Source organism: Petaurus breviceps, unplaced genomic scaffold, assembly GCF_028583685.1.
Source record: "Petaurus breviceps papuanus isolate PSGF00001 unplaced genomic scaffold, PetGlider_PUasm1.0 90654, whole genome shotgun sequence".
NCBI classification, from domain to species: Eukaryota; Metazoa; Chordata; class Mammalia; order Diprotodontia; family Petauridae; genus Petaurus; species Petaurus breviceps.
The window spans coordinates 5,441-15,984 of NW_027187301.1; positions in this window are offsets into that span (position 1 = coordinate 5,441).

The following is a 10,544-nucleotide window of genomic DNA, read 5'->3' on the forward strand; positions in this document are numbered from 1 at the left end:
AGCAGTTTTTAGGGGAAGTTTATATCTCTAAATGCTTACATGAATAAAATCAAGAAAGAGGAGATCAATTAATTGGGTGTGCAGCTAAAAAAAAGCTAGAAAAAGAACAAACTAAAAATCCCCAATTAAGTACCAAATTAGAAATTCTGAAAATCAAAAGAGGGGTTAATAAAATTTAAATTAAGAAAATTATTGAACTAATAAATAAAACTATGAACTGGATTTATGAAAAAGGCAACAAAATAGACAAACTTTTGGTTGATTTGATTTTAAAAAAAGAAAGAAGAAAACCAAATTGCCAGTATCAAAAATGAAAAGGGTAAATTCACACTAATGAAGAGGAAATTAAAACAATAATTAGGAGTTATTTTGTCCAACTGTTTGCCAATAAATTTGACAATCTAAGTTAAATGGATGAATATTTATAAGAATATAAATTGCCCAGATTAACAGAAGAGGAAATAAAATACCCCACTTCAGAAAAAGAAATTGAACAAGTCATCCATGAACTACCTAAGAAAACATCTCCAGGGTCAGATGGATTTACAAGTAAATTCTACCAAACATGTAAAGAATAATTTATTCCAATATTACATAAACTATCTGGAAATGTAGGCAAAGAAGGAGTCTACAAAATTCTTTTTATGATACAAATATGGTATTGAGACCTAAACTGGGAAGAGCCAAAACAGAGAAAAAAATTATAGACCAATTTCTCTAATGAATATAGATGCAAAAATTTTAAATAAAATATTAGCAAAGAGATTACAGAAACTTATTACAAGGATACTACACTATGCCCAGGTGGGATTTATACCAGGAATGAAGGGCTGGTTCAATATTGTGAAAGCTCTCTGCATAATTGACATATCAATAACAAAATTAACAGAAATCATAGGATTATCTCAATAGATGTAGAAAAAGTTTTTGACAAAATACAATACCCATTCCTTTTATGAACACTAGAGAGTATAGGAATCAATAGAGTTTTCCTTAAAATGATAAGTAACATCTATCAAAAACCATTAGCAAGTAGTATATGTGATGGGGATAAGCTAGACACTTTAATAATAAGATCAGGGGTGAAACAAGGATGTCCATTATCATAACAATTATTCAATATTGTACTAGAAATGGTAGCTTTAGCTATAAGAAAAGAAAAAGAAATGGAAAGAATTAGACTAGTCAATGAAGAAACAAAACCATCACTATTTGCAGATTATATGATGGCATACTTAGAGAATCAACTAAAAAATTACTTGAAATAATTAACAACTTTAGCAAAGTTGCAGGATACAAATCAAACCCACATAAATCATCAACATTTCTCTATATTACTAACAAAGCCCAGCAGTAAAACATAGAAAGAGAAATTCTATTTAAAGCAAATGTAGGCAATATACACTATTTGGGAGTCTACCTAACAAAGCAAACCCAAGAACTATATGAACACAATTACAAAACACTTTTTACACAAATAAAGTCATAGCTAAATAATTGGGAAAATATCAGTTGCCCATAGGTAGGTAGAGCTAATATAATAAAAATGATATTTCTGCTTAAATAAAATTACCCATTCAGTGCCATGCCAATCAAACTACCAAAAATTATTTTATAGAGCTAGAAGAAATCATAACAAAATTCATCTGGAAGAACAAAAGTTCCAGAATATCAAGGGAATTAATGAAAAGAAATGTTAGGGAAGGTGATCCAGCCATACCATATCTAAAACTGTATTATAAAGCAACAATCATCAAAACTACTTAATACTGGCTAAGAAATAGAGTGGTGGATAGATGAATTAGGTTAGGTACTTAAGACACAGTAGTCAAAGACTATAGTAATATACTGTTTGATAAACACAAAGACTCCAGCTTCTGGGATAAGAACTCAAAAACTTCTTGGAAAACTGGAAAATAGTATAGCAAAAACTAGGCATAGACCAAAATCTTACACCATATACCAAGATAAGGTCAAAATGAGTACACAATTTAAACATAAAGGGTGAAACTATAAGCAAATTAGGAGAGCAAGAATAATTCACCTGTGAGATCTATGGAGAAGGGAAGAACTTATGACCAAACAAGAAACTGACAACATTATGAAATGTAAAAAGGACAATTTTGGTTACAATAAATTAAAAAGGGTTTTTATAAATAAAGCCAAAGTAACCCAGATTAGAAGGGAAGCAGAAATCTGGGGGGGGGGGGGGGGGAATTTATAGCCAGTGTCTCTGATAAAGGCCTCATTTCTGAGTCAAATCTATAAAAATACAATAAATTCTCAAACTGATAAATGGTGAAAGGATATGAACAGGAAGTTTTCAGATGAAGAAATTAAAGCTATCTATAGTCATATGAGAAAAATGCTCTAAGTCACTATTGATTAGAGAAATGCAAATTAAAACAACTCTGAGGTACCACACCTATCAGATTGGCTAACATAACAGAAAAGGAAAATAATAAATGTTGGAGAAGATGTGGAAAAATTGGGACACTAATGCATTGTTGGTAGAGTTGTGAACTGATCCAACCTGGACAACAATTTGAAACTAAGCCCAAAGGGCTATAAAACTGTGCATACCCTTTGTTCCAGTGTTATCACTACTCGGTCTGTATCCCAAAGAAATCATTTTTTCAAAAAGGGAAAAGGACCCACATGTACAAAAATATTTATTAGCAGTTCTTTTTGTGGTGATCAAGAATTAGAAATTGAGGGGATGCCCATCAGTTGGGGAATGGCTAAACAAGTTGTTGCATATGAATGTAATGGAATACCATTGTTCCAAAAGAAATGGTGAGCAGGTAGATTTCAGGAAAAAATGGAAAGACTTGCATGAACTGATGCTGAGGGAAGTGAGCAGAACCAGGAAAATATCATACACAGTAACAGCCACACTGTGTGATGACCCACTTTGATTTAGCTCTTCTCAGCAAAGCAGTGATCTAAGACAATTCCAAAAGATTCATGATGGAAAATTCTATCCACATCCAGAGTAAGAACTATGGAGTCTGAATATAGATTGAGCCATGCTGTTTTCTCTTTTTTGTTTGTTTTTTCTTCCTCGTGGTTTTTCCCTTTTGTTCTCATTTCACATCTTGACTAATGTCGAAATATCTTTAATATGATTGTACATGTTTAACCTATATCAGACTGCATACTGTCTTGGGGAAGGGGCACAGGAGGGAGGAAGGAAAAATTTAGAACTCAACATCTTATAAAGTGAATGTTGAAAATTAAAATGAAATAATTTTTTTAAGAGGTAGAGACTTCCAAGCATGAAGCACAGCCATTGCAATAGCATGGAGAAGAGAAATGGAGAGTACTGTTCAAGGAATTATAAGTAAGCCAGTGTGGTTGGATCATAAAATACAAGGAGAGGTATATTGATGAGAGAAATGCAAATTAAAACAACTCTGAGCTACTACCTCACACCTGTCAGATTGGCTGATATGACAGAAAAGGAAAATGACAGTATGTGGGAAAATTAAAACACTAATATACTATTGGTATAGTTGTGTACTGACAACTATTCTGGAAAGTAATTTGGATCTATGCCCAAAGGGCTATAAAAATATGCAAACCCTTTGACAAAACAATACCACTACAAAGTCTGTACCTTTGTGTACAAAAATATTTATAGCAACTTTTTGAGTTGTGGCAAAGAATTATAAATTGAGGGGATATCCATCAACTGGGGAATGGCTTAACCAGTTGTTGTATGTGATTGTGATGAGATGTGCTTTGAGAAATAATAAGCAGGATGCTTTCAGAAAATCCTGGAAAGACTAATATGAACAGATACAAAGTGAAATGAGCAGAACCTGGAAAACAGACACAGTAACAGCAATATTGTGTGATGATCTACTATGAATAACAGCTATTTTCAGCAATACAATAATCCAAGACAATTCTGTAGAACTTATGATCAAAGGTGCTGTCCATCTCCAGAGAAAGAACTGGGAGAGCCTGAATGTGGATCATTTTTCATCCTTTTTCTTGTTTGTTTGTTTTTCTGCCTGTGTTTTCTTTCACAGAATGACTTAAATGGAAATGTGTTTTGCACGACTACATATGTTTAACCTATGTCAAATTGCTTACCTTCTCAAAGGGGGGAGGGAGGGGAGAAAGAGAAAATGTGAAACTGAAAATTTGATTTTAAAAATAATGTTAAAATTGTTTTTTTTATGTTTTGGGGAAAAACAAAATATTAAATAAGATTTGTAAAAGGGTTGCTATAAATATTTTTCTCTTTTTTATTTACAATCTTTGGGATACAGACCTAATAGTGGTATGGCTTGCTGGATCAGAGTATAGTTTAGTTAGCCTTGACTTTAGGGCAGGGGTAGAGAATTTATTCACTTTTATACACTTGTAGTCTTCTAGGTCCTTGGGTGTGGACTTTTGAATGAGTCCAGGTTTTACATGACAGATCTTTTTGTTAAGGGGACTTGCTCTATGAAGTTAGAATTACTCAAAAGGTCTCTCTCTCTCTCTCTCTCTCTCTCTCTCTCTCTCTCTCTCTCTCTCTCTCTCTCTCTCTCTCTCTCTCTCTCTCTCAGCTAGATTTTTTTTTAAGGACCATGTCTTAAACCCAAATCACTCTGGCTCTTATTGATTGGCTAACAATAGGTCCCAAGTCAAGCCCCAGTTGCTCACTGTTTGAGCCTTGATTGACTCAGAGACAATGTAAATAGCAATTGATTCTATTTTGCCCAGAAACTCTGAGGACCTTCCCCTTTCAGACTGATTTTTTTTTTGACTAAGTTAAAAAGGCCATTCTCTGCCTCATTTCCTACCTAGCCTTAATCCTTGAATGGGTATTGCCTCAGTCAACCTAAGACCTATTAAAGACCCTAGTTTAAAAAGACCAGGGTCTCTCACTGCACCCAGGGCCATCTCCAGGCATACTGATCCATATCTTGCTACTGGATTCAGATGGTTCCTGAGGAGAAAGCGAGGCTGGTGATTTTGCACAGCCCTGCCCCACATAAATCCAATTCACTCCAATACCATGGCATGAGCTCCCCGATTTTATGGTCTTCTTCGAGAATGAAGGACAAACAACTTCATCAACAACCACCTTTAGGCATAGATCCAAATTGCTCTCCAGAATAGGCCAATATCCTCTAGAGCCTAGAGACAGCTCAGGAAAGTTGAGAGTCAAGTCAGAAGCTCAGTTCATAAAAAAAAAAAATCTGTCCTTTTTCTTTTTCAATTCATTATAAACATCACAAACATTAGCAAATATAAGCATTTCATATAGAAAGAACAACAGACATTGGATTGTAAGTGAAGCCATGACCCTCTACTTGTTGACTTTATTCTTTGTGAGCTCTAATAGAAGTGGACCCTGAACTCTGGGAATATTGCCAAAGTTCAAGGTCAGAATGAACAGCTTCCTCTCTCTCTCTGAGAACAGTCCCAAAGCCAGCCATGTACATAAGTCAGACTGTCTCCCACCTTTCCTTTTTCCCTCTTTTGCCCTGTCAACCAATTACAATGCAGACGGCTCAGTGTAGACAGTACAGTGTAGATGGTACAATGTAGGCAGCACTGTGGACAGAGGGCTAGGTCTAAAGTCAGGAAGACCTGCCTTCAAATCCAGCCTCAAACACTTACTAGCTGTGTGATCTTGGGTAAGTAACAACCTACATTTGCCTCAGTTTCCTCAACTGTAAAAACAAGGATAATAAAAGCACCTATGTTACAGAGTTATTTTAAGGTTCAGAAGAGATTGTATTTATAAAGTGCACATTGTAGGTGTTATATCCTTACTAACTATTATGATCATGATGCTCAAAGATCCCTGGGTGTTTGAGAATGAAAGTAATTAATCATACTTTGCTTCCTCATGCAAAAGTCATCCAATAAACCCTGAGAAAGGAGGAAAAACAGACTGACCAGCATGCATCACAAAGGGAAACCTTCCTGGACAAAAGGGGAAGTAGGGGAAGTCATCATGGAAAAAAGGTCCCTTCCCCAATCTGTCTTCAATACCCTGAGTTGGATACAACCTTAAAGATTAACCTCATTCTAGCCTCACCTTTTTCTCCTGAGGCTTTGGTTGTTGTAGAGAATACCCTGCAATAAATCTTATTTGAACATGTAAATTTGGGGTGGGGCAATTTTTGGTAAAATTTCCCTCCCTAGCTCAAGGTAGATACTGATTTACTTCAGAATTACTCATCTGCAAATGAGGCATTTAGTTACCAAATGTTGAAAGTAATAAAAGAAAAGTGCAGTAACAATTATTTTCAATGTAAGGGAAAAACCTATAATCCAAGATAAATTGCATTAATTTACCTGCCTAATTAATAGTTTTGTTGTGGGTAATATAGGTAGGTATAAGGTGATTTGTAATCCATTAAGTGACCTATACTAATATGTCTTTATTTTTCCCTTATAACCAAGGATACAACAGGTTGTTACTGCTTAAATACTGATTGATTGACATGCACAGGTTTAGTTAGATGATGATGTCCATTAGATTGTAAGTTTCTTATTAAGAAAAGACTAGCACCTCTGGTGGGAGGGCTTGTCCAGTCCTTTTCAGGGCTGCTCCTCTGCCTTTGGTGTCCACCTTTAAGCCAGCTCTCACCTATGGCTCCAAGAAGCTATGGCATGGGCAGTGACCACACCCTGGCAAAAGCACCTGGGCAGATGGGTTAAATGAGGTTAGGTCTCAAACCCCTCAGTGAGTTAGGGGGATGTCTACCCCAAGCATGAGAAGATTTTTCCTGGCAGAATGGTTGGATGAGGACAATTTGTTCCAACAGTCATAAAAATGGCTGCAGCAGGTGCTGTGGAGTGCTTAGAGTTTGGTCAGACATTGAAGACACCAAGAACATCTACAGAATCCTGGGCCATAGCCAGGTGTCCTGACTTTTGTCTTGCCAATGGACTTGGATAACCCTGGAAGAGAGTGAGGCTGATGACTTTGAGCAACTCTGCCTCATTCATATTTTCATTGGTCTTTAAAAATGAAGGACAGTCACTTAACCCCAATTGACCTCCAAGTCAGATCTAAATAATTGTAAAAACATCAATTGTTCTTGGCTGGGTTGAGATAATATAATAAAAATGACAATTTTACTTAAATTAAATTACATATTTACTGCCATACCAATCAATCTACCAAAAAAATTAATTTATAGAGCTAGAAAAAAATAGTTAACAACATTCATTTGGAAGAACAAAAGGTCCAGAATATCAAGGGAATTAATGAAAAAAAATGCTAGGGAAGGTGGCCTAGCTATACCAGATTTTAATCTGTATTATAAAGTAGCAGTCATCAAAACTACTTGGTACTGGCTGAGGAATAGAATAATGGATCAATGGAATAGATTGGGTAACCAAGACTCAGCATTCAATGAGTATAGTAATCTACTGTTTGATAAACCCAAAGACCCCAATTTTGGGATTAAGAACTCACTATTTGACAAAAACTGATAGGAAAACTGGAATGTAATATGGCGGAAACTGGGCATAGACCATTATCTAACACCTTATACCAAAATCTAGTCTAAATGGGTACATGATCTAGGTATAAAGGCTGATACTGTAAGCAATATGGGAAAGCAAGGAATAGTTTACCTGTCAGATTTATGAAGAGGGAAAGACCTTATGACCAAATGAGAAATAGAGAGCATTATGAAATGCAAAATGAATAATTTTGATTACATTAAATTGAAAAGTTTCTGTTCAAACAAAGCCAATGTAGCCAAGATTAAGAGGGAAGTGGAAAATTGGGAAAGAATTTTTACAACTAATGTCTCTGATAAAGGCCTCATTTCTAAAATATACAGAGAATTGAGTCAAATCTACAAGAATATAAGTCATTCCCCAATTGATAAATGGTCAAAGGATATGAACAGGCAGTTTTCAGAGGAGGAAATTAAAGATCTCTATAAGCATATGAAAAAATGCTCTAAATCACTATTGATTAGAGACATGCAAATTAAAACAATTCTGAGGTACCACATCTCACTGGTCAGATTGGCTAAGATGACAAAACAGGAAAATGACAAATGCTGGAGAGGATGTGGACAAATTGGAACACTAATGCATTGTTGGTGGAGTTGTGAATTGATTCAACCATCCTGGAGAGCAATCTGGAACTATGCCCAAAGGGCTTTGACCCAGCAATACCACTCTTAGGGTCATATCCCAAAGAGATCATAGAAGTGGGAGGAAGACCCATATGTACAAAAACATTCATAGCAGCTCTTTTTGTGGTGGCAAAGAATTGGAAATTAAGGGGATGCCCATCAATTGGGGAACGGCTGAACAAGTTGTGGTATATGCATGTTATGGAATACTATTGTGCTATAAGAAATGAGGAGCAGATGGACTTCATATATACCTGGAGAGGGTTATACAAACTGATGCTGAGTGAGAAGAGCAAAACCACACTAAGTATGTGTGACTACCAACTTTGATAGACTGAACTCTTCTCAGCAATGCAGGGTTATAAGACAACTCCAAAAGACTCATGATGGAAAGAAATGTCTACATTCAGAGAAAGAACTAGAAAGAACAGAGTTTGAATGCAGATTGAAGCAAATTACCTGCTCTCCTTTTTCTTGTTTGGTTTTGTTTCTTCTTTCCCATTGTTTATTCCATCTGTTATAATCCTTCTTTATAACCAGACTAATATCTAATGTGAAAGTATTTGCAGATACTATACTTGATTGTATGCTGCCATGGGGGGAGGAGGGGGGGGGGGATTTTAAACTCAAGGGATTGTGGAACTGAATCTTGTAAACTAAAAGTAAATAAACAAATTAATAAAGACAAAACAAAAACAAAGGACTTATGAAGGAAAATGCTATCCAAATACAGTTAAAGAACTGATAAATAAATAAAAGTATGCATAATATATAAATATTTGTGTCTAATGGCAACCTTCTCTGAGGAGGGATGGGAAGGGAGGGAGAAAAAAATACACCACAGAGAACAAAATAAAAGTTAGAAGGAAGCACCAAAAAGCAGGGTAGCTTTGAAAATAATGCATCATATTCATTACACAGTTTTTCTAAAAAAAAAAAAAAAGCAAACAGTATGAAATGGAAATTTGTGTTTTTATACAGACTCTTTTATGTCGTGATGTATACATGAAAACATTTTTTAAATTTGTATTTAAATTCAAAATGAATAAAAATTTATTTAAAAACCTCAGAAGTAGATGGAGTGAGTGAGGTGGAACAGGGGAGAATCAGAAAAAGGGTCCAGACCAGGGCTGGGGAACCTGCAGCCTTGAGGCCACATATGGTCCTGGTCCTCTAGGGCCTCAAGTGCAGCCCCCTTGACTAAATCCAAATTTCATGCAACAAACCTTCTTAATGAAAGACTTTGTTCTGTAAAACTTGGACTCAGTTAAAAGGCTGTACCCCAGGACCTAGAAGGCCACATGTGGCCTTGAGGCCATAAGTTCCCCAACCCTGGTCCAGACTTTTATGTTCATTAGCAAGAGATAGTTTGAAATAATGGACAGAGAGCTGTCTTCCAAATCAGGAAGATATAAGTTCCTCTGACACATATTGGCTGAAGGACTCTCAGTAAATCATATAGTATCTCAGTGTCCTTGCCTTTAAAACTAGAGGACGAAGGGACCACATCCCTAGGTACTATAGGGAGTGATCTCATTTGGAAGTAATCTATAGTAGTGTCCAACTCAAGTAGAAACTGATCCCTGTGTGTGTCTATTGACTTAGAAAACCACAAATTAACATTTTCTCTGTTTTATCATATTTTTATGTTGAACATTTCCCAGTTACAATTTATTTTGGCTCAGGCTTCAGTCAAGACTGAGATTGTCATGGCAAACATTGTGGTATATGAATGTAGTAGAATATTTTTCTGCTGCAAGAAATATTGAAGCTGATGATTTCAGAGTAAATTATGAAGATTTTTATGAACTGATACAGAGAGAAGTAAACATAGCCAGGAGAACATTTACACAATGACAAGATTACAGAGAAAAAGAACTACAAAAGACTTCAGAATTTTCATCAACACAATATAATGATGAATCATGAGTCCAAAAGAATCAAGAAGAAACTTGCCACTCACCTTCTGACAGAGAGAAGATGAACTTAAGATGCAGAGACATACATGAATAGATAGAACCAATGTGAGAATTTGCTTTGGGAGATAATGTAGTTGTGTTTTGAGAGATTGCCTTTTCTTTTTAAAATTTGCTAAATGGGGAAGGAAGTAGCAGGAGGGATGGACTAATTTCTTTTAAAAATTGTTTTTACATGAAAAATAAAAATAACAAATTATTTTTACAGATAAATGGGCAGGCAGATTCATTTAAGAAATCCAAGCTTTAAAAAAAAAAAAATGAAAGTTATTTCCCAGACAAAGGGATTCACCCAAGGGCTCCCTCTTGCTTTTAGAATCAGTTACAAACTTCTCTGATTTTTAAAGCTCTTTACAATCTGTTATCAGGCAAACTTTCCAGGTTTATTGCATATACTCTTTCAAAGACTTGACATTCCAAACAATCTGTCCCATCACTGTTCTCTTCCTTTGCCATC